The following is a 27,821-nucleotide window of genomic DNA, read 5'->3' as shown; positions in this document are numbered from 1 at the left end:
TTCACAGGTATGTAAAAATAGGCACAAAGCATGTAAGGAATTAAGAAACACAATTATAGATATAATGAAAGATATACATTTAAGATTAGATTACCTACAGTTTGGAAACAGGCCCTTCGGCCCAACAAGTCCACACCGACCCGCCGAAGCGCAACCCACCCATACCCCTACACTTACCCCTTCACCTAACACTACGGGCAATTTAGCATGGCCAATTCACCTGACCTGCACATCTTTGGACTGTGGGAGGAAACCGGAGCACCCGGAGGAAACCCACGCAGACACAGGGAGAATGTGCAAACTCCACACAGTCAGTCGCCTGAGGCGGGATTTGAACCCAGGACTCTGGTGCTGTGAGGCAGCAGTGCTAACCACTGTGCCACCGTGCTGCCCTTAAATGAGGTAGGGCTGGTTTAAGAAACAAGAAAAGAGAAAGTCAAGGAGTAGAAAGGGAATTCACAAAATTCAAGACAGCTAACAGATTTGCAATCTTTGGTGGATGAGAGAAAGTGAACTTATAAGAGTCAAAGTTCAACAATGAACAATTGGGACAGGGTTTAGGTACGGAAGAAATCACAGACAGAAGTTGTACTAAAGTCAAGTATGTATTGTAGATGAGGATTTTAAATTCTGGTTATAAGATGAAGTGGGGCTAATGTAGGTCAGTGAACATGAATGTGATAGGGAAGCAGGGCTCATTGCAGCAGGAGGCAGAATGTGTGCAATGGTATTTTGAACATATTGGATGTTATGAAAGGGACACGTTGGATGAAAAGGGTGATTGTGTAATTGAGTATAAAGGCAAATAGTGTAGGATTTTTATTATGGTAAATGTGAGTCAGGAGCGGGAGGATTTTGTCGAGTTAAAAATAAGCAAACTTGGGCAGACCCAAAATATGTGGTTGGAAACTCAGCTCGGGTTCGAGAGGACACTAAATGTTAGACAATCTGGAGAAGCCGACATCAGTAATTAGTGGGATATTGGAATCATTAATGAGTTTTGAGTTTCGATGCTTGCTTCAGAATTCCCAATGCTTCATTGGAGGAAATGTTTAACAGCTACAATTCAGCATTATATAGAAGTCAGGCAGCACATTGTTAGTCATTTGGTCAAAGAATGAGGTAGGACTGGTTTAAATTAACTTATGGGATGTGCGTATTGCTGGCTGGGTCAGTATTTATCCCTAATTGTCATTAGCTGAGTTAATGTAAATTGACTCATACCTATAGATGATATGATAGAGTAACATTATGTACATGACCAAAAATGAAGGACTGAGGGAGAAAAAGAGAGAAATCAATCCTAGAGAGATAATGGCTATATTAGTACATGCATGAATGGATGTAAAGGTAGCTCTACTGACAGAGAGAAAGATGAGAGACAATGGAGGGAAGATAGCATAAATGCTATAAGTCAATCAAAAAGAAAACAAAAGGTTAATGTAGCGAGGCTGCAGTCATATTGCTTTTTGATGAACAGTAGGGTAGGGTGAATGTGAGGGAGGAAAAAGTCTGAGGGCAGAAAACAAAAGAGGGATGGCTGAACCAATTGTTTTGGTATTAGCCTTGGAAATAACAAAATCCATAAGATGGTAAAGTTAATCAATATCTAACTAACATCAGTTTAAATAAATGGAAATTACTTTGCATGCAGCACAAACTAAGCATTAAAGAAAATACAGACAAAATATGCAAAATAGTCAATTTTATTTAATCTTCTCAACTGGGTTGTCAATCTCCGTCTCCTAGTCTTATACTCTTTTATGAAATGAAACATAATGAAGGCTACTACAAATAAAATTAATTACCATTATTATCTCCCTAATATGCTTCCAATTTTTCCAAAGGCCTTTGATAATTTGTAGGTTGTAACTCATGTTAATCTACACCCACACACAATTCAGACATAATTGTTACGCTGCACTCTCTGACAGGTCTTCCCCATAAGAAAAAAATGCTATATATCTGCAAGTGTCCTTTCTTTTTTTTAAATATAAGTGCAATTCATTCATTCAGGAAATCTGAAATGGAGCTCATTTCAATCAGGAGCTAATGGAAGAAAAATTGTATATATCTAAGTCAATGCAAATGGAGACTAAGCCAATTGGTTCAGCGATCAAACCTTTTCTTCCCATTTCCTATCCTTAGCCTTCTAGTTTACCTAGTGGGAGCTTCACAGTTTGAGGTATCCTGTCTTGAACAGTAACCATTTGGAGGAACCTCATCTAGGAACTGATCATAGTACTTCTTCACATTCATCCAATCCTATGACACTCATCAAAAAATCAATATGAGTACAATCTTACTTCATTATCCTTTTGCGTCTCTTTGACTTATATAATAGGACCTCAAGGTTCACTTGACCGCAGACTTTGCAGCTGTACTCATTTCTACTTTTCTGATGTATTTCACATACATAACTGAGCAGCCAACACTTGCAAAGACATTTAAGCCTCTCACAGAATGCCTTAAAAGTCACTCTCTACAAATGCTGTTCTTTTCTCCTCGCTACATAAAGCATGATGGAAATTCACACATCTCTGTTTTTTTTACTTTACAGTGCCTGAAAGGCAAAGACCTTGCTGGAAAGTGGCAGGGGTGATGGTTGAATGGGTGTTGTTTGGGGTTGGGTTGGGAGTAACGGATGGTCGTTCAGACACAGGCATATTGTTGGGCATTGTTAATGTGTTCCCACCTGATCCACCTGGAAGCAGGCTTTATTCTGAGAGCCTTTAGATGTCAGCAGCATTCTACTGTGACAAAATGAGCCTTGAGAAGTATTGGGACTCAGTTACATTGGGAAATATAATCCTCTGCCTGTAGTCCCTGTTTGGAGATCTTGATTCTTTTGAGATGGATCCCAGTGTCCTTTACATTTGCCCTGTGAAATTTCTGCTTCATCTGGTGGCTTCTCTTGTCACTCAGTAGAGTGGAATGTAGAATTGTAAAAAACCGCTCCCATGTCAAGTGAAAGCTGGCAGCAGTGAATTGCAGCTGAAGGTGATTGAAGTGCAAGGAAGTTAAAGTGCTTTCCAAAAAATTGACCCTCAACTATGTAGCAATGAAAGCACCTTCTGAGACTAGAGGTGTTTGAACAGCAAACTTTCTATTGTCAAGGCTGTAGGCTCTTCGCTGCAGCAATTAAAACCTCTGCAGCACGTCTGATCTACTGACAGTTATTCCCTTCTCTTTGTGGCCTTGACAACCTACAGATGCAACATGTAAGTTGTGCATATTTTTAGTCAATGTGTTTATGAGAGGTGGAACTTGAACCCAGGCCTTTTTGCTCAGAAGTAGGGACACTACATATGTACCATAACAGCTCATAAGCTACGCACTATTAGAAAAGAAATAACGTATTGTTTAAAAGGCTGTCAATTGATTTTTAAAAATCACCTTGAATGCTTTCTTGTCTGACCCATGGAAATTTGCTGAAGGACTCAGAACGCATCCAAAGGAAAGTTGACGAGGGCATTTTTTCACTGGAAGGTAGGAGATTGAAAGATGACCTTATAGAATTTTATGAAATAATGAGTGGTATAGATAGAGTTCATGGTAGTTGTCTATTCCCTAGGATGGGGAATTTCAAAACTAGGGGGCACATTTTTAAGGTGGGAGAAGAGAGATTTAAAAAAGACATGGGGTAATTATTTTACACAGGGGGTAGTTTGTGTGTGGAATGAATTTTCAGAGGAAGTAAAATTATAACATTTAAAAGACATTTGGATAAGTAAATGAACAGAATCCCTACAGTGTGGGAACAGGCCATTTGGCCCAATAAGTCCACACGCCCCTGCAAAGAGTATCCCACCCAGAGCCATTCCCCTACCCTATCACTCTACATTCTCCTGATTAATGCACCTAACCTACACATCCCTAACATTATGGACAATTTGGCATGGCCAATTCACCTACCCTGCACATCTTTGGACTGTGGGAGGAAACCCATGCAGACATAGGGAGAATATTCAAATTCCACACAGACAGTCGCCAGAGGCTGGAATCAAACCTGGGTCCCTGGTGCTGTGAGGCAACAGTGCTAACCACTGAGCCACCATGGGAGACAGATGTCAACTTGTGGAACATTTCAGAGAACATCTCTGGGACACACACACTAAACAACCCCACCACCCTGTGGCCGAACAGTTTAATCCCCCTCCCACTCTGCCAAGGACATGCAAATCCTCCACAGCCAAACTCTAGCCACTCGACACCTGAAGAAAGAATACCTCATCTTCCACCTTGGGAACTTCCAACCATACGGGATCAATATGGATTTCACCAGTTTCCTAATTTCTCCTCCTCCATCTTATCTCAGATCCAACCTTGCAACTTGGCATCACCCTCTTGAACTGTTCTACCTGTCCATCTTCCTTCGGACCTATCCACTCCGCCCTCCTCTCCAACCTATCACTTTCACCCCTACCTTCATCTACTATAGCATTCCCATTTACCATTCCCCCCCCCAGCCCCACCACTCTCCCATTTATCTCTCAGCCACCTTGGGCCACCCTGTAATTCCAGATGAAGTGCTTATGCTGCTCTCCTGCTCCTCGGATGCTGCCTGACCGGCTCTGATTCCCATCATCTGCAGTCCTCACTTTCTGACCTCATATTAACCATGCCTCTTATCCATGCAGGGCCATTCCCTCTGCACCAAACTTCAACCCCTGAAGTAAACAACCAGACCATAGCATGATGGATAGCATGGAGTTGTTCTTATATGACAAATACCATTTGACTACTCAAATTCCCTGCTGGTAAATGATGTTCTTTATCTGTGACAAACATTTCAGGCAGTCTATGTATTGCAAAGGTGTGTGCAGTTTTTCTGTCATTATCCCCATGTTTGAGGAATTAACTCACACACATCCAGCCATTTTGAGTGGGCATCTGCAATGACTAAAAACATAGAGCCTAGGAAACAACCTGCATAGTTGATATGTAAACAGGTCCAGGGATCACCTCGCCATTCCCACGAATGTGTGGGGATGGCTGGCAGTAATTTTTGTCCTTGATCACACTTTAGGTACTGCCTCACCAACACGACCATATCTGCATCCAGTCCTGGCCACCAGACATAACTTCTCGCCAATTCTGTCATTTTGGAAACCCCTGGATGACCCTGGTAGCGTTCAGTGACATCTGGCAGCGATCTTTGCTCAGGACAATCACTCTTGCTCCCATAATAAAATGCTATCCCCTATGGTGATCTGGTCTCTCTGGGTCTAAAAAGGTTTCTTCTTGTGATGGCCCTTCGGTTTCCCTCCCTCACCACCAGCTGTTTCAGTTTTGCCAAGACCGGATCTTTCCGCTTTCAAAGTCTGATATTGTCAGCTATGACTGGAAGTGTGTTCAAAAATTTTAAAACCATTACAGACTCTTCCATTGGCTTTTGCTGTATCTGCCAGCGAGGAGACATTGCACATTGAGAGTGTGTTGCTGGAAAAGCACAGCAGGACAGGCAGCATCTGAGGAGCAGGAAAATCGACATTCCGGGCCTGAGACCTTCATCAGGAAATTCCATTCCTGATGAAAGGCTCCAGCCCAAAACGTCAATTTTCCTGCTCCTTGGATGCTGCTTGACCTGCTGTGCTTTTCCAGCAACACACTCTCAACTCTGATCTCCACTCTCAACTCTGATCTCCAGCATCTGCAGACCTCACTGTCTCCCGGAGAGACATTGCATGTCAATACCAATTTTGCTTGAATCACAGTGTGCCAACAACTTAGAGGATGAGAACTGTTTCCTCACTTCTATGCAGACTATGCCTTGGCTACACAACCATTTCCAAGGCTGACCGTTTTGTATTAATTGATGCAAAGGAACCAGGATGGAGGCCAGGGGACGTATTCACTTTCTGGAATAGCTCACCACCCTAAGGAAAAATCTTCTAGGAGAAATTGAGGACTGGAGATCAGAGCTGAAAATGTGTTGCTGGAAAAGCGCAGCAGGTCAGGCAGCATCCAAGGAGCAGGAGAATCAACGTTTCGGGCATGAGCCCTTCTTCAGGAAAAGATTCCTGAAGAAGGGCTCATGCCCGAAACGTCGATTTTCAACCCTAAGGAAAAAGCTAAGCTGTGGTATAGGCGTACAAGCGTCACCTTTCTTTGCCCTCACTTTATCTTTCAACAGGTGTAACCTGGTCTTGTCGACTCTGTAGCCCAAGTAGGTCACTTGGGGTACCCAGAATGCACATTTTTCCCTTCTAAGGCATATGTCCATCTGGGAGAAATGTCTAAGGGCTATAATCCAAATTATCTAAGTGCTTCTTATTGGTCTTCCCTGTTGTTAGCATGTCATCCAAATAAATAGCAACCTCGGGTAAAATGTTCTCCGTCGTCTGCTGAAACATTGCACAGCCTGATGCTACTCTAAATAGCAGTATCATATATTGGTACAAACCCTATGGGTACTATTTATAGCATACTTCTGGGAATCCTCAAAAACCATAATTGCAAGTACACATAGCTCATGCCTAGCTATGTGAAGGACAGCCCTTTTACGTATAAATCACTATGACATGGATTGGGTACAGGTATCCCTCACTTTTTGAAAGTTCGCTTTACGCCATTTTACTTTTACAAAAGACCTACATTACTACCTGTTTACGCTAACCAAAAGAAATCCAAAGAGAAAAGATGAAAAGCGAAAATAGCGTTCAGTGTTTGTTTTGTAGTGAGCCGTTATAGAGGCAGTGCACACCCAGAGCAGGGAGAGTGGCTTTGCCAAGCTCCTTCCCTGGGAACTAAGTGAAACTACACTGTACATACATTATTTCTACTTTTATATAGGCTGTATATTTATCATATCATTCCTGCTTTTACTATATGTTAGTGTTATATTAGGTTTTTGTTATTTGGTATGAATTGATAGGTTATTTTTTGGGTCTGGGAACGCTCAAAAACTTTTTCCATACAAATTAATGGTAATTGCTTTTCACTTTACACCATTTCGGCTTATGAAAGGTTTCATAGGAATACCCTACTTTCGGATAGCTGGAGAAACCTACATCTATTCAGCTGTGAGAAACAGTTTATCATTCATTCATTTAAGATATCCACAAAGGTGAACCGACCCCTCGGACTTCACAATCAATAAGACTGATGCTGCCCATTCCATAGCTGGACTACTTTGATGGTTCCTTCATGGTCCAGCCTTCTGATTTCTGCCTCTACTGTAGGCAAATTGCACTAGGTGGTCTTGCAGAATCGTTGAACTGCTTCCTGGTCAACATGCGAGATGGCTGTGGCCCCTTTGACAGTCCCTAGATCTTCCTAAAAAAACTTCCAGGTAGCATATATTCTCAAGTACTCATCCAAAGTTTTGACTACTTTTTAAGGTAATATCTATGGAATTAGCTATTACATGGATGCCAATTTTGAGGTCCATCGAAAATCATACTGTATCATTAGCAAAAACCCAAATGATCTCTAAATGAATAAAGAGAAAAACACAAATTATGGTAATTCTGAAAACCCAGAGCAGATCACAACAGCCAGCCGACCGGAAGGCTGGGAGCAGAGTGGAACAACCGGCAGATTGGAGAGCTGGAGTGGGACGTGACGGCTGGTACACTGACTCATAAATGTTGATCTGTTATTTGTGAAGAACTAGAGTTGACTTTTACACAAGATATATGGAAAATTCCAGATTATTTGGCCAAAAATAGGGGTTTGACTTTTACATGTGATTGACTATTGCTCGAGTATATATGGTATTTAATTTAAAAATGTTGAGCCAATCCAGGTGAATCTTTCACAATCAATTTCATCCCATCAAATTTGGATCCAAGCCTTTTACTACAATCAGATGGTAACTGAACCAGTTGCCTCTCATAAGAGACTGAAAGCAAAGTTGTACCTTTAATCTGTAAAGGTTCCCCAGTATAGGTTCTCAGTATAGTCAAAGTCTTGCACAAAGGTTGGAATCCAGTGAGAATTTTGTTAAAGCAACACATTTTCAGCTCTGATCGCCAGCATCTGCAGTCCTCACTTTCTCCTCGAGAATTTTGTTAAAGACTGGTTCTGTGATCACTGAAACAGCCATGCTGGAATCAATCTTCATTAGAACCGGGTGACTATTTAACCATACGTTTATTTTGATTGGTTCTGATGTGGATGTTGCTAAGCAATTTAACTGTTTAAAACGAGATGTAGGTGGGGCTTTCCAAAATATGCACTTTCCTGGATACCGATCTTTGCATTCTCTTTCTCAATTTAGGCCCAAATGGACTCTTTTGCTATTTTAAGTCCACACACCGGCCTTGATCCTGAAGAACATTTTAACCGTTTGGCTGAGGCTTGTTTTGGGGTTTTTTCTGTGGGCTGACTTGGGGTCCCTTTGATAAGTGTGACTACGCAATTGCCTTTACTCAAATGGTGTTCCCCAAGCTCAATTGAGGGTGAGGGTGTCCATTTCCATTGGAATAGCCTGCAACTCGGATGCTCTACTTGCCACATTTTCCAATGATTAATCCAGATGTAGTGCCTATTTGAAGTTCAGCTAATAGGTGCTTTTACATGGTTACATCATTAATCCCACATACCAAATCGTCTCTCTATATCTTATTAAAGGTTAAACCAAAGTCACATCTTAACCTAGTCAAAAATCCTGATACAGATTCCCCAATTCTCAAACTGCCAAATAAAGCCAGTAGCACCTCAGAATTAGAGGAGGCTTGGAATTGCAATGTTCCATAACTAAATTTGTCAACTCCTGAACTGTTTTAGTATCTGGTGCTTCCGGGAAAGTTAGACTCCTAATGACTGAAAAAGCTACAGGTCCACTAGCTGTCAGGAGACTTTCTTGGTGCTTTTCATCTGCCCCAATATTATTCGCCTAGAAAAAATAAAACAATCTTTCCATATACAGGGCCAAGTCTTCAAAAGCAGAATTGAATGAGTCAAGCTTCCCAAGTAATGGCATGATGACAGAAATGCTTACCCCAACTTGAAGATGATTGTTGTGAGTGAATTCTTTCAGAAGTAAAGTTTGTCTCTTTGCCACTGAAATAATTCTCGAAAAGACCAGTATCCCACCACCTAGTCACCCTTTATTTCTGCATGCAAAGTCCTTGACGTTGATCCAGCTTCCTCAGAGCCAGCTCTCAGAGTGAACAAAACCTCTGATGCCCCTGAATATAACTGTCAGCCAGGGCTCCGCAATATGACCAGATTAACAGCCCCAATCACCACCTAGTCACCCTTTATTTCTGCATGCAAAGTCCTTGGACGTTGATCCAGCTTCCTCAGAGCCAGCTCTCAAAGTGAACAAAACCTCTGATGCCCCTGAATATAACTGTCAGCCAGGGCTCCGCAATATGACCAGATTAACAGCCCCAATCAGGGAACTTATATTCTCTGAGGTCCACTTGGCTGACCCCATTACACTCACTACACTGGTAACTGCCTCAAATTGCAATTTCACAATCTTCTTACTGTATTGTTTCTGAATATGAACATTATGGAAGTCAAAGCTTTGTGATACAAATTGCTTGTTAGTTAAAACTGAAAGAACTGCGGATACTGAAAATCAGAAATAAAAACAGAAATTGCTGGAAAAGCTCAACAGGTCGGGCAGCATCTGTGAAGAGAAATCAGAGTTAACGTTTTGAGTCCAGTGACACTTCCTCAGAACTGTTCTGAGGAACGGTCACTTAACCTGAAATGTCAACTCTGATTTCTCTCCACAGATGCTGCCAGGCTTGCTGAGCTTTTCCAGCAATTTTGGTATTTGTGTTGGAACGTAGATAATCGGTCATAATCCAGAAAGAACCAATAGGTATCAGAGACATAGCAATCATGGGGCAAGGAAAAGAAACATGCCTCAATGAGCTGCCACAGCTGCTAAGAGAATTAAATCTACATCTTTGATGTTATTTCACACAACAGTCTAGCCATCTAACCCACTGAGCTAACCTGCACAGACCAGCTGGCAAAACCAGCTGTTAGTTTTACCAGAACGTAGGTGTCTGTCAAAAACTGGCTAGTGTTACACTGTAAGTAGTCCACTATAAATCAAGGCACACTGAATAGGAACTACTCTGGTTTGAGTAAATAATGGGATTGTTTTATAATTCAGAATAGTGTTACCTGTTCTCACAACTTATTTCACAATTTGAAGAAACACATTACTTAGGGAGAAAAAAATATGATTTTCTTTACTCTCAAGCTGCATTGTGAACAATTTAAAGTTATCTGCAGCTTTAAATGAGATGCAATAAACCATTTAATGAAATTGTTTTATGCAATTACACAACAATTATTTAAATTGAATGGAATTATCAGTACAACATTACTTTGGATCCTTCTGAATTATAGTGAAACTGTATGTGAGTGCTCAGTAACATTCTGTAGCATAAAGAGCCTAATGAGAGAAGAAAAATAGCAATGGAGAAACTTTGCAGCTGTGGTTATTGTTTTGTTATTAAATAAAGATTGATAAGAGATCCTGTAACCTTGTAATTTGTTTTTGTGGTTGTGAACCTTGAAGCCTATAACCATCAATAACTCAGATAACTCAATACATAAAATGTCTTTTATCTTACAGTCAAAATTGGTCTCGACATATGTCAGAAATTTTTGCAAGGGGGGGTTATTTCTCTTTTTGGAAAAATACTGAATGTTTTAATTTGTTGATATGTATTACTGGTTTCCCCAAGTATGAATGGCATTTCCATAAGATACAATTTCCTTGCTAGCAAACTATGACATGTGGGATACTGGATATTTCTGATTATAAGGCTGTGATCAAATTTATAAGCATGAACTAAACTCCAGGATTTGATTAGAGTCCTGACAAGAATCCTGGGTCATTACAAGCTTTTGTATAATGTATCGAACAATTTCTGATAGGGGATTGCATTCTCAATTTTATCTTTTTATGTCTAAGATTTTTCAGGCATGGTGGTAATCTGAGAGCTGAACAGTAGGCAATTTGAAAGAACCTCCCTTCCCATTCCCTAACAACCTTCCCAGCACCTCACCCTCCTTTCCACTCCTTCCTAACACCGACGGAATTCACTCCTCCCGTTGACCAGCCACATCACCACTCTGCCTCCCCCCCCCCACCTCCTTTGTCTGCATCTCCCCCCACACCCAGTCCTGAAGAAGGGTCATTCCTGAAATTTCGACTTCTCCACCTCCTACTATTGCCTGGCTTACTGTGTTCTTCCAGTCTCCTGCCAGTCTACTTTCCTAAATAGGGTAAAAACAATGACTGCAGATGCTGGAAACCAGATTCTCTACTTTCCTAAATATTTGACTGCAAATTAAGTATCAATAAAACAGGATCAGTGACACACAAACAAGTTTCATCGTATTCTACGAATATCCTACTACACTGTTCAGCTCTCAGATTACCACCATGCCTGAAAAATCTCAGACATAAAAAGATAAAATTGAGAGTGTAATCCCCTATCTGAAATTGTTCGACACATTATACAAAAGCTTGTAATGACCCAGGATTCTTGTCAGGACTCTAGACAAATCCTGGAGTTTAGTTCATGCTTATAAATTTGATCACAGCCTTATAATTAGAAATATCCAGGATCCCACATCATACTTTGCCAGCAAGGTTAAAAATCACACAACACCAGGTTATAGTCCAACAGGTTTATTTGGAAGTAGGAGCTTTCGGAGCGCTGCTCCTTCATCAGGAGGTCCTTGATCCTGATAAAGGAGCAGCACACCAAAAGCTAGTGCTTCCGAATAGACCTGTTGGACTATAACCTGATGCTGTGTGATTTTTAACTTTGTACACCCCAGTCTGACACCAGCACCTCCAAATCTTTGCTAGCAAGTAAATTATATCTTGAACCAGGCAATACCACTCATCATAGGTTTAAATAAAGGCTGCATTTGCTGACATAAAGGAGCATGTGCATTAGCAGCAATATTGCTCATAAACATAGTTTAACAAAAAGTGACAAATACTAATTATTTTTTTAAATGAAAGAATATATGGATTCTATGGATATCAGGTCTGCATTCATCATCTGTGAATTGGTGTCAGCATACATCATAAAAAAAAACAGAAGGGTGGTGATGTCACCATCAGTACTTTGTGCCCTGGTATGGGGCTGAGAACAGACATACGTGAGTGCATTGCTTAAAGGTGGTCTTTCAGTGGCAAGCTAGGGAGGATTGCGAGAGTGGATTGAAATGGTTAGCACAAGTGCTCCAGCACATAGTTGGGGGCCCTCCAACCTTCTTCATCCATCCACATTGTGGTCATAGGCTGCCTTGTCATGGAGTTCTTTCTCCACACTGGTGGCCTAGCAGCTATGGCCATATTTTGTTTACAGGCTTTTGTTTAGTTTCTGAAATGGCATTTCAATATGGAGGCTTTCTATTTTTGCCTTAGATGCAAAGACAGATTAAACTTCTTCCCATGCTGAAGGGCCTCATATTGGCCTTCCAGTTTAAAGGATTAGCCTTAACTGGACACCAATCAAGCTGTTTGCCAGGGAGGTGATAAAGAAGGCAAAAAACACATGGGATTCAGGCTAACTTAGCAAATGGATCCCAAAATTGGCTTAGTGGTAGGAGTCAGAGGGTGGTGATAAAAGGCTGTTTGTGTGACTGGAGACTGATGTCTAGCGGTGTACCACAGGGATCAATACTTGGTCCCTTACTATTTGTGATTTATATAAAAGATATAGAAAATAATTTGGTGGGGTGGGGAAATGATGGGAACATCCTAGACTACAAAGGATATAAACAAATTGGTCAGACGGGCAGATCAATGACAGATGGAATTTAATCCTGATAAGTGTGAAGTGGTGCATTTTGAACGAAGCAACAGAACAAAGTTGCACTCAAAGAATGGAAGGTCACAAGGAAGCTTAGAAGAACAGATCTCTGAAGATGACAGGAAGAATAATTAAGAAGGCATATGGGAGATTTACCTTTATCAGTTGTAGCATAGATTACAAGATCAGAAGTTATGTTGGAGCTGTAAAAAAACTTTGGTTAGGCCACTGTTGGAGTACTGTGTGCGGTTCTGGTTATTGCACTATCCAAAAGATGTAATTGAATTGGAGCAGATGCTGAAGAGTTCATCAGGTTGCCTGGGTGGGAGCATTTTAGCTATGAAGAGAGGCAGGACAGGATCAGTACTTTTCTTTAGAGCACAGAAAGATGAGCATGAACCTGATTGATGAGTATAAGATTATGAGGGGCATTGTCAAGGTAGAATGAATGTCAGGGGAAAACTCTCTGCTGGTTAGAGTCATACTTGACACATAGGAAGATGATCATGGTTGTTAGAGGTCAATCGTCTCAGCTCCAAGACATCTTTGCAGGAGTTCCTTAGGGTAGTGTCCTCAGCCCAACCACCTTCTGCTGCTTCATCAATGACTTTTCCTCCATTCTAAGGTCAGAAATGGGAATGATTGCACAATATTCAGCACCATTCACAATTCCTTGGTGTCCAAATATAACAAGATCCAGACAATATCCAGGCTCGGGCTGACAAATGGCAAGTAACATTTGCGCCAGGCTGATGCCAGGCTCTGACCATCACCAGTAAGAGACAATCTAACCATTGTCCCTTGACATTCAATGGTGTTAGCATCACTGAATCGTCCACTATTAACATCCTGAGAGTTATCATTGATTAGAAACTCAACAGGACTCACCACATAAATGCAGTGGCTACAAGAGCAGGTCAGATGCTAGGAATACTGTGGTGAGTAACTCACCTCCTAACTCCACAAAGCCTGTCCACTATCTATAAGGTACAAGTTAGGAATGTGATGGAATATTCCACTTGCCTGGATGAGTGCAGCATTGAGAGTGTACTGCTGGAAAAGCACAGCAGGTCAGGCAGCATCTGAGGAGCAGGAAAATCAACATTTTGGGCTGGAGCATTTTATCGTTTCCTGATGTGCTTTTCCTGTGCTTTTCCAGAAACACACTCTCAACTCTGATCTCCAGCAACTGCAGATCTCACTGTCTCCTGGTTGATTTCAACATTACTGCGAAGCCCTCATTCCTGATGAAGGGCTCTGGCCCGAAACGTCGATTTTCCTGCTCCTTGGATGTTGCCTGACCTGCTGTGCTTTTCCAGCAACACTCTCTCAACTCTGATTTCCAGCATCTGCAGACCTCACTTTCTCCTGGATGAGTGCAGCCCCAAAAACACTCAAGACACTTGACACCATCCATGACAAAACAGCCTGCTTGACTGGCACCACACCCACAAGCATCCACTCACTCCATCATTGATGCTCAAGAGCAGCAATGTGTATTATCTATAAGAAGCACTGCAGAAATTCATCTAAAGATCCTCAGAAAGATCCTCATCCAAACCCATGTCCACTTCTATCTAAAAGTACAAGGGCAGCACATACATGGGAACACCACCACCTTCAAATTCCCCTCCAAGCCACTCACCATCTTGGCTTGGAAATATATCGCCATTCCTTCACTGTCGCTGGTTTCAAATCCTGGAATTCCTTCTCTAACAGCATTGTGGGTCCATAACAGCAGGTGGACGGCAGCGGTTCAAGAAGGCAGCTCACCACCAGCTTCTCAAGGGAAATTAGGGACAGGCAATAAATGCTGGCCAGCCAACGGCACCAACATTCCACAAAAAGAATAAATAAATAAATAAGTAGCTTTTCCCCTTAGTTGAAGGTTCAATGAAAAGGGGAGATAATTTTAAGCCAAAAAGCAGGAGGTTTAGAAGATTTGAGGAAAAATTGTTTTCCCCCCAAAGTTTGGAGAGAATCTGGAATGCTCTGCCTGGGAGGGGAGTTTAGGTGGGAAATCTCACTATCTTTAAAATGGACTTGGATGAGTACTTGGGCTGTGGACCAAGTGCTGGAAATTAGGCCCAGTGCAGATTTAGAGTATTTTTTTGTCAGTGCAGACTTGATAGGTCAAAGGCCTCTTCTGTACTGTACAATTATATGATTCTTAAGTTAATAATTGGCAAAAATTGGTGACTAATTGCTACTCTAAAAATAGTGCAGAACATGATCTGCATTTGATCCTGATGTCAGGTCCTGATCAAAAACACAAAATCCTGCCCTGCATTTCACTTGTGATTGCTAATTTTTAAAAAAAAACTGGTCACCTACTTCTTTGATGTTTTCTCCTGAAACATTAAATTCCAGAATTGTAAAATTCCAAAATTAGGGTCAGAAGCAATATTATATCATGCTTTTATAGTCATCCATCATATCTTGTGTGATGGCAAGCTGTTCAAAAATGAGGGACATTATATCAAGCCTAATCTCAACCTCACCATGTTGTGGGGGAGCCTTTCCTTTTCTAGTCTTGAATGACTCTATCAGCTGAACTCAGCTGGAACAGCACAGAGTAGAGATCAAACCTGGGGCCTTCTTGGCTCATACAGTGCCACTTTATTTAGCCATTGGGGGATCAAGTACCTTTTTTTTAAACTGATGAGTATCAGATGAGCATTTTTGTTTTCTCATATATTTTCAGTATTCGACAAACCCAGTGACTTATTGTTTCCACTGAAAGATTTTCCGAATTATAAAATGTGACTCCCCCACATCTTGGGATCCCATGTACTAACAAAGAAAGAGAGTTTTACTTATTTTGTCACCAGCAGTTTTGATCGTGTCAATTGTTTCCTCACTTTCAAGAAGTAGTTTTTATCTGTAATGAACATTTCAATCTTATTTAATTCATACAATATCTCAAGATCATACTCCACATATGCAGGCATATTTCATTGTTTACCTTTGATTGCTTTGCAGCTTTAGGATTTGACAAGTGTGTGAAATGGGAAAACAGAAATCTACTCCAGTGAGCAGGCTGTGCACAGCCTTTGTTTCTCATTCATGCGCTAACCATTAGTGGAGATGAAATAACAAAAGAAACAAGACTGATGTTAGAAGAGAAAGTCTGCACCACTTGGAAATTAGGAAGTGAAGACAAAGGCAACACTGGCGAAGACTGCAAAAGGTGGTACTATAGCATTTGCTGAGGTGTCAAGCGTCCAAGGTATGAATGAGGGAGTGGTTGAACAAACCAATAAGCGCAGAGATAACACGATGAACAGAGATGCATAAACAATTGGAGTGTTGAAGGGCCATTGTAACAAGACACAGACCTGATACTTACATTTTTTGGGGTAAAAATAATGACTGCAGATGCTGGAAACCAGATTCTGGATTAGTGATGCTGGAAGAGCACAGCAGTTCAGGCAGCATCCAAGGAGCAGTGAAATCGACGTTTCGGGCAAAAGCCCTTACAGTGCTGAGCTGGAAGTTTGGACCTGGGAGCTGCAGTGGGAGAGGGACTCCCTGAGATTCTTGTAGAGAGAGGAGGAAAACTTCTTCAAGGCAGGCATCCTTGCAAGAGGATTCGCAGTAGGGTTAAAATCAATGAGGTAAAAACAATGACTGCAGATGTATTTTGGAGGAATTTCCACTGCAAGGCCTAGTGACTTTTCTTGTTTATCTTACCAAACTAGCTGGATTAGCTTCATCACTCATCCCTCGCAGATCCGTCATGTTTGATTCTAGCTCCACCTTACAATGCACCATTCCCAGACCAACTTACCAAAAGGCCAGCACTCCCTTTTCCGCTGCCATCTTCAAATGGCTGCTGTCTATCTGGATGAGCACTGGAAATCTGAAGCTGCCCTTCTCAGTCAATGACAAATTGTGAAATTGTTGATGAAGTGAAAGATGGCACTGCAATTCTCCAACAAGAATGTGGGGGTGCTGGTTGAGGAGTGGTGCAGAGGAAGGCCGAACTCTTCTCTCCTCTTTGTAGAGGAGACCAAACCAGGAGAAAATTCCAGACTGATGTGAGGTCACCATTCAGGTCAGTGACATATCCATGATCCAGAGCAATGGCTAGCAAGTACCATAAGAAAGCCATGACCTTCTCCATATTTTTCTCTCTGCCACCTCATACTTTCTCTCCCTCCTACTGCACACACCTCGCACTAAGGTTCGTAGTCTGCCACACTCACTATTGCCTGCATCATCTTCTCTCATTCATACTCATTGAACCTCAAATACCATTAAGCTTGCATTCCCTACAATACCTCCTCAGTACCTTTAGCAACTCACCACCTTTCACCCACCTGCATCAGGACTAATAGCCAGGCCATTCACATTCAACTCACTCAATCTCTTTCATTCTTTAATTCCAGAAAAAGGCTGGCTATAACAGAACAGAGTGCCCATTGGGTTGTTACGATTCACTGGGATAATGTGCTGGAAATCAAATCTTGTTATTCCCAGAGGCATCACAAATGTTAAAGATTTTATAAAGTACATCAAGATTCCTTGTTTACCTGACATTCAGACCTCAATCGATAGAAAGCACAGACTAGGATTCTGTACTGAACAAGAATCACCATTTACCATTTGTAATTAGTAATTAGACAGATAAACAGCTTAAACTTCCAACATGTACTACTACTAGTTAAAACTCTAATCTGAATAAAGAGGAGAGTCTGGAAAGGCAATTCAATAAACTTTGTTCCCAGGTTCTTTTGTTGAGATGATCCTTACAGCTTTTCTGGTGGCCAGTACATTGTCTCAGTTGCCTTTCTCCAAGCTGATGCACTCACAAAAATTTTCTGATTTATCTGTTAAAAGTTGTACCTTACATCAATTGCTGCAGAAAATATAACTTTGTTTTCTTCAGATTTACAGTGTGTTTTGACTGCAGAGAATTGGGAGACTGCTTCTGAGCAGGATAAGAATGAAACACTTCTCCCTCTTTGGAGGTTGTTCCCAGGTCCAAGCCATTCAGTTACCTGAGAATCAATCACACAGCTGTTGGCAGGCAAAAAGTTCTGATCAATACACTTCTTTTTGCCAGAAAAAGCTGCATCAGCGCACTCCTCAGTTCCATATTGCCTGCAACTCAAATTTCAATTTTCAAACTCAAACTTCAATTACTGCTTGATCAAACGGTTGTTTGCAATGTCTGCCATGGATATCAGGTTACTTGCCTTTCAAAACTGTCCATGCTTTCAAACACTTGTTTTAAAACAGCTCTTTCTCACTTCAGTCCATGGTTTACTATAAGCACAAAATAAAATAACATGGTCCTTATTGTTACAGGAATACCTGATCATAGGCTCCCCATCCCATACAAGAAGAGAATCTGGCCATCACAGGAGAAGACCAGGACCACTTTTGTGGCTGCCATCCAAGCCATCAATGTTCTATCAGCCAAGTATGTACCACTCTTCATTCCACTGCAACTCACACATTAACCTCGCCGTCAGTGTCACTCATTACACTTCTAACCACTGGCTATGATGCCTTCTTTCTCTTTTGGCTTGAACATACAGTCAGCTCTTCTACAACCACTCCAATTAAATGGCTGGCTACCTCAGAAGCCACAATCTCAACCTCTAAGAACAACAACACTGAGGCCTCAGTGGAAGCATCAGCAAGGCGACTTCCTCCAACTCAGATATTGACATTGCAGTGGCAACATTAACTTAGCGAGTGTGGGGTCACAATCTTTGAGCACCTTACTGTGATAGTTCCACAGCTAGCTGATGAAGGAACACCTCCAGGTCACTGGCACTTGGAGGACTGCCATGTCTCTTCTCAACCCTGGGCAGAGAAGACGCTGCAGTATCAGCCAAACGCATAGGGAGGAGTGGTGAAAATGGCTATTGGGTGTCTGGGACACAATGGCCCTCATTGGCCAGAAGATGCAGCAGTGGAGTGAATCATGCAATTGTCTGGCTGCATCCACGGACAGGTTGGCATGGAGACTTAGATTCAGCACCCTCAGGGTCTGCCAAAGAGGTGCATACATCTGCACTTCATCATCCTAGTCATTTAGTCTTTGGGACCAACGATATGGCAAGGTGAAGAAGTGTGGGGGGGAGCCTGATGACCATTCCAGGTGCCCTGTCCTCACAAGGAGACAAGGCATCCAACCAGAGGAGGAACCACATACAATCACTTCAGAAGTCTCCACTCAGGACACAATGTAGATCTTCAGGACCTTCACCCTCAACCTACCTGCTGACTCTAACCCTTGGAAGTTGAAACCCAGGAGACTCAACTTGCAAGACCCTCAGCATGTTTTTATTATCCACTGATTAGCACCAGTACATCAAATGCATATTCCTTGAGTCAGACCAAATATTTTTAAAAGGTACACACACCACCTCAATTTACCTGACTTACAGACCAAGGTTGATAGTGCAGAGCAAGTTTCTGCACTATCAAAGAATTATTATCCCATTATATATACTTCTTTACACACACAAACAAACAAATAAATAGGTACAGCAAATTATTGGCAGTGGTAGAAGAACTGAGTCTTTGTTTCCTGTTCCAACGTTGAAATGATCTTTCTCCAGCTGGCTGAGTCCCTTGTTGTGCAGTGATCTTTCTCTGGAGGCTGTTACTAGTTTGTAAGACATGGAGAATGTTGATTGGTGGTGGCTATTTGAGAGTAAATCCACGTTGGACATGTGTCGGACCAGGCTTGGAGGGCTGAAAGGCTTGTTCCTGTGCTGCATTGTTCTTTGTTCTAATTACAGAGTGACTGCTTTACTTGGAAAATGCCTCTGATTTACATTCAAAAGTCACAACTTTCAACAACCAGTACAGGAAAAGTAACTGGTTTTCTTCCAGAGTATTTGACGAGCAGTTTCTTGCTAGTTTAGATCAAACCACTTTCCCATTCCCAAGCTGTTCAGTTACCTGGGAACCAATCACATAATTGTTGGCAGTCAAAAGATCTCAGTCATTGATAACCGTCATATCCACAAATCAATCTTGTTGCCAATAAGAGCTGCAATAATACAGACCTCAGACCCAGATGTCTACAATTTGAGCTTCTATTACTGCTTCTTCAATGATTCGGAGATGCCGGTGTTGGACTGGGGTGTACAAAGTTAAAAATCACACAACACCAGGTTATAGTCCAACAGGTTTAATTGGAAGCACACTAGCTTTCGGAGCGACGCTCCTTCATCAGGTGATTGTCCTTCATCAGTTGACAACTATCCATCAATAGTTGTCTACAATGCCTGCCATGGGTATCAGGTGACTTGCTTTTCAAACTACAGCGACTCTTTTAAACATTGGTTTTAAAGCTGTTATTTCTCATTTCAGTTCACAGTTTTTAAATAACACCAAAACAAAATGATATGGTTCTTTATAATGTTCATACACAAATACCCCTGATGTCTATGGATCAAACCTCAAAGCCAATGGTCTCTAAAGCTGAACAGGCTCCCTTCACCCAACTGCAGATCCAGGGAGTACACTAAGACATAGTAGGAATGATAGGAAGAAGACGATATGTTAAGAGTATTTTGCTGACACTGTATGTCATTTTACACTTTATTATAAATGTCACTGATTCCACCTTACATCTGGTTGTCTATGTATCCCCAGATATCATTGTCACAGCATGAAGCATCATTTCATGGCCATAGAAAATGCTGTATGGAAAGAATGTCTCTGCTGAGAGCCTGATGCATCATCTGGAAATGAAAGGAAAAAGGTTTATGCTGGGCTATGGGTGCTCCTAAAACCTTTGGCCCTCCCCAGATAACACCCCTATTCTTTCATGGCTTCCACGTCGAAAAATGTCGGTGGGAATGAATTGTTCAGTGATGTCTATACCAGAGAGATGCAATGTACAGATGGGAGAAATGCATAAGGATGGTCTAGGAGAGTCGGCGTGTTACGTTCTTGCCTTTAAAGCTCTAACATCATTGGTTCCACAGTCCCCTCCCTCACAGATTGAGCCACTTAACCCGTTGTGACTGGTCACAGATGCTTCTTCCCCATAGCATATTTTTGATTACAAGCAAGATGGAAGGTGACAGTAAGTTTCCACCTCACCGTGTGCTAAGCTTCAAATAATTGAAATCCCCTTCTTGGCAACCCTTCCTGTAACCCCAAAGGCTTCAATGCTACGCACCCTCCCTCCCCTGCAATACAGCAAGATGTATACCCCCTTGACTGAGGAATGCTGACCAGCAAGGCAAGCTGCCTCATTGCATGACTGCACTAATTGGCACAGCATAGCAACGATGCTGTGACCATGCAGGTATCCGGTAAGCAAGCAAGTGCTAAAAAAGTTAGTGAGCAGCCCTGAAATGCAGCCCAGTCCAATCCTTCAGCTGGATGATTGTGTGTGCCAAGTATCCTTGCCACAGCCTTTCAAGGCTTGTTGCCAGTGTGCCCTGCAATGTAAGAGCACCAAGCCAGTAATATTGCAGAGGTGTTCTGATGGGTTGATAAATGCTGGATGCTCCTGCCCATGGTTAAGGTGTGTGTGTAACTGGTCTCCACAGTTCGCGCACTGAGCCTGACTTTGGTCATACGTAATATGATAATAATTTGCAGTGAGTGATAAACTGAATCCGCGAGGTACCCACTTGGGAATGATGTTGAATTTTCTCGATGGCTAGCCTGTTTGGTAAGGTAAAAACAAAGACTGCAGATGCTGGAAACCAGAGTCTAGATTAGAGTGGTGCTGGAAAAGCACAGCAGTTCAGGCAGCATCCGAGGAGCTGTAAAATTGACGTTTCGGGCAAAAGCCCTTCATCAGGAATACAGGCAGATTGCCTGAAGGGTGAAGAGATAAATGAGAGGAGGGTGGGGGTGGGGAGAAAGTAGCATAGAATACAATAGGTGAGTGGGGAAAGGGATGAAGGTGATAGGTCGGGGGGAGGGTGGAATGGATAGGTGGAAAAGAAGATAGGCAGGTAGGACAAGTCTGGACAAGTCATGGGGACAGTGCTGAGCTGGAAGTTTGGAACTGGGGTGAGGTAGGGGAAGGGGAAATGAGGAAACTATTGAAGTCCACATTGATGCCCTGGGGTTGAAGTGTTCCGAGGCGGAAGATGAGGCGTTCTTCCTCCAGGCGTCTGGTGGTGAGGGAGCGACGGTGAAGGAGGCCGAGGACCTCCATGTCCTCGGCAGAGTGGGAGGGGGAGTTGAAATGTTGGGCCACAGGGCAGTGTGGTTGATTGGTGCGGGTGTCCCTCTAATCTAGCTTGTTTGGGAAGTTTGGCAAGATAGTATATTAATGAGGTGAGTTGGGCTCTTAATGAGATGTTTAACAAGCAATTATCCCACTTAACTGGCAACTTACTGTTGCCTAGTGAGAATCTTGCCATGTCACTTGTAAAATTCATAAAAGATGGAGCGTGATGCTTCCAATGCCAAGGTAGATCTCATCTGACTTATCATCTGTTTGTGTCTCAAATCTTATCATAGCAGTAGTTGCTCAGACCCCTATAAAATTCAGCCCAAAGTAATATTTTTCAAAGGTGAAAGATCGGGTAGGCGTGCATAGGGATGTGGGTTTTGGACACTGTTATGAATGCTATTTTAAAACATTTTCTTTGAGTTGATGTAAAATAGAGATCCTAAATAAACGATAATGATATAGCAAATCAAGTGACAGTTTTCAGACCTTCACACAAAAGATGTGTTTCAGATACAAAGGCATATGGATAGCCAAGATATGGAGAGGGAAACAGAAACAGCTGCTCAGTGAAAGGCAGAGGAGGACATTATATGCTTACTTGACATGAAGCAGAATTCCGGAGAGAACTGATTTTCTATTTGATGAGACACAATTTATTGAGATTTTGAGACTTATTGAGTTCATAATGTGAAATTTTCTGTTGGTATGCAGTTTGTGCAAACATGGAAGAGTGAAATGATTTTCAAAGGGCACTGCAAGACTTGCCTCTGCACAGCAGGGAGACTGCGAAAAGCCAGGAGGCGTTTGGAACTTAATCCTCAAGACTACATAGTCACTGGGAGCATGACGTAAAGCAAAAGCATGTTGGAAAGTCTTTAAGTTTTGTTAGTTAGTTAATGAGGAAGTTTTTTTTCATTTTTTTCGTGTATTAGTTGGTTGATATGTAGCGTTTAGTCTTTGCTGATAGTAGTGTATTAGTTACAACTAAAATCTTATGACATTTTGACCTGAAACTCTTTGCATCAATTGTTGGGAAATTTGCTTTTAAAAGGAGAGATGAAGTTAAAAGCAAGTTTTGGAGAAGGCCTTGTAAGTGATTGGGATGATGCAAAAAGAGGAGCCACGGGAGGTGGTGAAGTCAAGGGCTGATCATGAAGTTGGGTGGTAGATTTAAAGCTCACCAATTACAGAACATTGATCCAGACATGGGTTGGGCAAGGTTGGGTGGCAAGCAGCTTTGCTCCAAAAGGTTGGTGTATTGACAGAGCTATGATAGACCAGTTGGGGGCTTTTAATTTCAACTGCTCATAAGGAAACAGGAACAAGTACACATTGGACAACTGATAAAACATCAAGAGAACAGCTTTACCGACTCTGATTGGACATATTCTTGGAGTTTCATTGTATGACTTAATGCTGAGAATAATTGCCGCTCCAAAATGAACGTGTTATGAAGCAACATCTTCAATTTTTAAAGTGCGCCAGACGTGTTCCTGTTCACTTTGGCATGCATAGGTTTTAATATGCTCGCAAAAATAAAAGCACAAATTCTCAGTGATTGTTCTCTCAGGTCATTTGCAGCAGCAGCCATGTGATTAATCTTTAATTTATGAATACCGCAGTATAATCCTGGAGAGTAGGCAACCTGACAGGAGTGGTACGGAGAGCTGGGGAAAGCTGTTACTGTGAGCTTATTCATAGGAGACTGAACTTCAGCCTTAAATTTTAATTGACCATTTTTTCTTCCTATATTCAAAACTTCACAATCATCCACATTAAATATCACCTACTATTATCAGACCCTTACACATATTTTGTCTAATTCATTTTATCATTCCATCACATTCAATTATTTGTCTAGTTAGGCTTTATCTACAAATTTGACCAGTTTTTACCAAGTTTGTGTGTCCAATTTGTTATCGTAAGTAGCAACAGTAGGGTCTCTCACACCAATCAGATTGTGACTGAATCTCTGAAGAAGTAAATCTTTTTGCTACGAAACAGAGGATATTACATTCTGAAAGATAAGGAGCAACTCTTGCCTTGGGCAGTGGTGAAATTCAATGTCCTTCAGTACTACATGCTCAGATTTAATCCCAGCCCAAAGGCAGAAGATAAAATAAAGGGTTGATCTTAATCCTCTTAATACTGGAAACACTCCATTGGTTAAAAATTCTCACAATTTCCATTTCATGATAACGACTACTCACATGTTGATAGCTGAACAGTGCTACATAAAATGATGGAAATCTAGAAAGTCACACAATGTTGCAAATTCATCCATTATTTGAATTAGCTAAAAATGTTGCAGGTAATCTTCAAAAATGACTTTTAACAAAACCAAATTAATTATCTTCAAGTCCACAAAAAAGGCTTTAGGCTGGTTTATAGTTTTCAATGTGTGGTACCATTGTTTTCATAATTACAATCATAGCATCCCTACAGTGTGGAAACAGGCCATTTGGTCCAACAAGTTTAGATTAGATTACTTACAGCGCGGAAACAGGCTTTGACCCAACAAGTCCACACCAACCCTCCAAAGAGCAACCCACCCAGACCCATTTCACACCAACTTTCTGAAAGGTAAACCCCCCAACGCCCCCAGACCCATTCTCCTATTACTCTACATTTACCCCTGACTAATGTACCTAACCTACACATCCCTCAACACTATGAGCAATTTAGCATGGTCAATTCACCTAACCTGTATGACCCAACAAGTCCACACCGACCCTCCAAAGGGCAACCCACCCAGACCCATTTCACACCAACTTTCTGAAAGGTAAACCCCCCAACGCCCCCACACCCATTCTCCTATTACTCTACATTTACCCCTGACTAATGTACCTAACCTACACATCCCTCAACACTATGAGCAATTTAGCATGGTCAATTCACCTAACCTGTACATCTTTGGATTGTGGGAGGAAACCGGAGCACCCAGAGGAAACCAACCCAGTCACGGGGAGAATGTGCAAACTCCACACAGACAGTCGCCAAGGCTAGGATCGAACCTACATCCCTGGCATTGTGAGGCAGCAGTGCTAACCACTGAGCCACTGTGCTGCCCTAATTAAGTATTCTATTCAACAAGAATAATCATTTTGATATCAAACTCATTCCAGAAAAAGTTCTTAAGTTTTTTGACCCTAAATACTGCTCTATTCATCCTTGATCATTGAAGAACACAAGAAAAAAAAACTTTCCTTGAAAAAAATCAGGTGTAGGTTATTTTAAAGACCCGGAAAACACAATGGCTATCTCCGTTGTTTTCATCAACATGAGAATACATCTTCAAATTCTACATATGCATCCTGTACCCTCTGATTGTATTGCAAGAATGTTTTATTGGTATTTCCCTCAATTTACTAAATATGAAGCATTCCCAAAACTGGCTTTTTAATTCAAATGTGATTTAGTGAATGGTCACCATTAGTATCACCAGTGAAGAACTGTGTCTTCAGTCATGACACTGAACTTGTTTATATGGATAAAGAAATAAGCGATTGGTTGTGTAAAAGAATCAAGCTTTTATGGATTCTGCTGGGAGGATGTGGGTAATGAATAGTTTTATTGTAAATCCCAGTTGCAATTCAATGCCCACAGGGCACATCCAAGAAGATTCCACAACCAGATTCCACATAACAGATTAAGTTTTTTTAAAAACTGGTTTTAATTATTTCAAGCTGACAAATAATACTCAAGTGAAGATAAGGTAAAGAATCAGGCAGCCATCTGTGGAGATTAGAGTCCTGAAAGTCATTTGAAGTAATGCATAGCCAGGTTGAGCTCAGGATAGTTAGAAAAAGAATCCTGATCAATTTGAATTCAGACAACCTAGATAATTTAGAAGTCAAATCTTTAAAATAGAAGTGGCACAGACTGTCTCGAAAAGTATTAGCTACGCTTATATTTTGAGAAAAATTAAGATACCTTTTTAATGAAAGTAATGCTATTATGAGTGCAGGATGTGAACTTATTTACCATTTGAGTTAAAATGAAATAGAGCAATACTGCATTCAGTGTGCACCGAATTATCAAATTAAGTGCTCAGCAAAGTAAAGAGAAATCACCAGCACCTTTTGAAGAAGATTATGCCTCTCTAAATCAAAGAAATAAAGTTTGTAAGACAGTGAAGGTGATGATTCTGGAAACAGTGATTTGATTTTGTAGAACAATGAAACATGGTTCAGAATTACAGATTTGAAACATTTCTCCCAACTTGCAATGCTCTGTGAAACCTAATGGGCAGCTTTAAAATTACTGAAATCTGAAAAGAAAAGGAAATCTAAAATTAACAATGCCTAATTGAAAAAGTCTTGAATGAAGAGCTAAAACAACAGTAAAATTTCATGGTGACTTAATAATTAATTTATTGTTATTATTTTGAGTTTCAGGATTTTATGTAGTATAATGCGATTGTACTTGACATCTCATTTCACTTTCATAAACTTGGCTTGTATCATGCAAAGATAATTGGATAGGGATCTAATCAAAATGTTTAAAAAGTTTAAAGTATTTGATGCAGTAAACAGGAGAAACTGTTTTCACTGCAGGAGAAGGAAGAAGGATAGAATATTTTGAACATTTAAATTGGACCATTTCAGAGAAAAATCAAGCAGCTATTGTACATGAAGGGTAGTAGAAATCCAGACCTCTTTTCTTCAAAAGGCTGTGACTAAGATTATTAGATTCAAGGAATCGAGGAACATAAAGCTCAGGTACATATCAGGTAAGGTCTTATTGAGTGACAGAGAGAGAGAGAGGAATTGATGGCCTAGTGGTATTATCACTGGACTGTTAATCCAGAAACCCAGGTAATGTCCTGGGGATTAGAGTATGAATCCCACCACACCAGATGATGGAATTTGAATTCAATTTTTTTAAACCTAGAGTCTAATGAATCCATTGTCGATTGGTCGAAAAACCCTTATGGTTCACTAATGTCGTTCAGGGAGGGAAGAAGACCCAAAACAGTGTGATTGATTCCTAACTGCTCGTTAGGTAATTAAGGATGGGCAATAAATTCTGGCCTATCCACCACGGCCCAAATCCCATGAATAAATATAAATAAATGGTCTATAACTGTTCCAATGGTTCTATGAAAACTGACACCATTCACAAAATATGATGAGATGTAGTTATTAATACGTCAGCTATGGCTAATACACTATCAGCTACAATGTATGAGAAAGCATGAAATGCATAGAAGTCTCATTTTTGCAACAGCATGTTTAGAAATTTTTAACAGGGAAAAGAGTTTTGATACAATCAAACGCATTCCTAAAATGTTCTGGAAAATGCACACCAAAATAAATTTGACCCCTTTCCCAAATTTTTGAAGAAATTTTACATTCGCTGTAATGAGATTATTTATATTAACATGCAAAACCGCTTTACTCTTCTTGGAATAATGCAAACACACTTCCAAAGACAAGCTGACAGACAACAAACCATGCCAGCACAAAAAAATTGACAAGTACATTTTTAAACGACAGACAAAAATATAGGTCACCTTTCATGATATTGTAGAACAACCATTTGTTTCATCAGTTCCCTGCAGTTTTTAAATTACCTTATCATCCTGAGTATACCAGTCTGGCCAAGAAGAGACTTTAGCTCCTCCCATCCTACTCAACAATTGATGGGATGGACCAACGACCTGTCATCAAGCTCTCACAGTGCTGAAAGGAATGGGTGCTAAGGGACTGTCTGAAATCACCAGAGGGAAGATCACACTTCGAAGCAAGTGTGCTGCTGGTCTCTGGCACTAATGTTCCTGAGAATATTTATGATGCATGTTCCCTCCATTTTACAACTGCTCCCACAGTACGGAAAGTAGAACATCCAAGCTTACCCATATCACTGCTCCCCCAGGACTGGTTTAACTCATA

The 27,821-nt window shown here is 41.1% G+C and overlaps 1 protein-coding gene across 8 annotated transcripts in view; it reads right to left on the bottom strand.

Moving 5' to 3' along the window:
* Positions 1-27,821, bottom strand: part of dab1a (DAB adaptor protein 1a) — a 687,756-nt gene that overhangs the window by 146,198 nt on the left and 513,737 nt on the right. The window lies entirely within an intron of this gene.

The sequence above is a fragment of the Chiloscyllium plagiosum genome, chromosome 11 (assembly GCF_004010195.1).
Source record: "Chiloscyllium plagiosum isolate BGI_BamShark_2017 chromosome 11, ASM401019v2, whole genome shotgun sequence".
Lineage (NCBI taxonomy): Eukaryota > Metazoa > Chordata > Chondrichthyes > Orectolobiformes > Hemiscylliidae > Chiloscyllium > Chiloscyllium plagiosum.
This window is presented reverse-complemented; position numbering and strand designations above follow the sequence as displayed.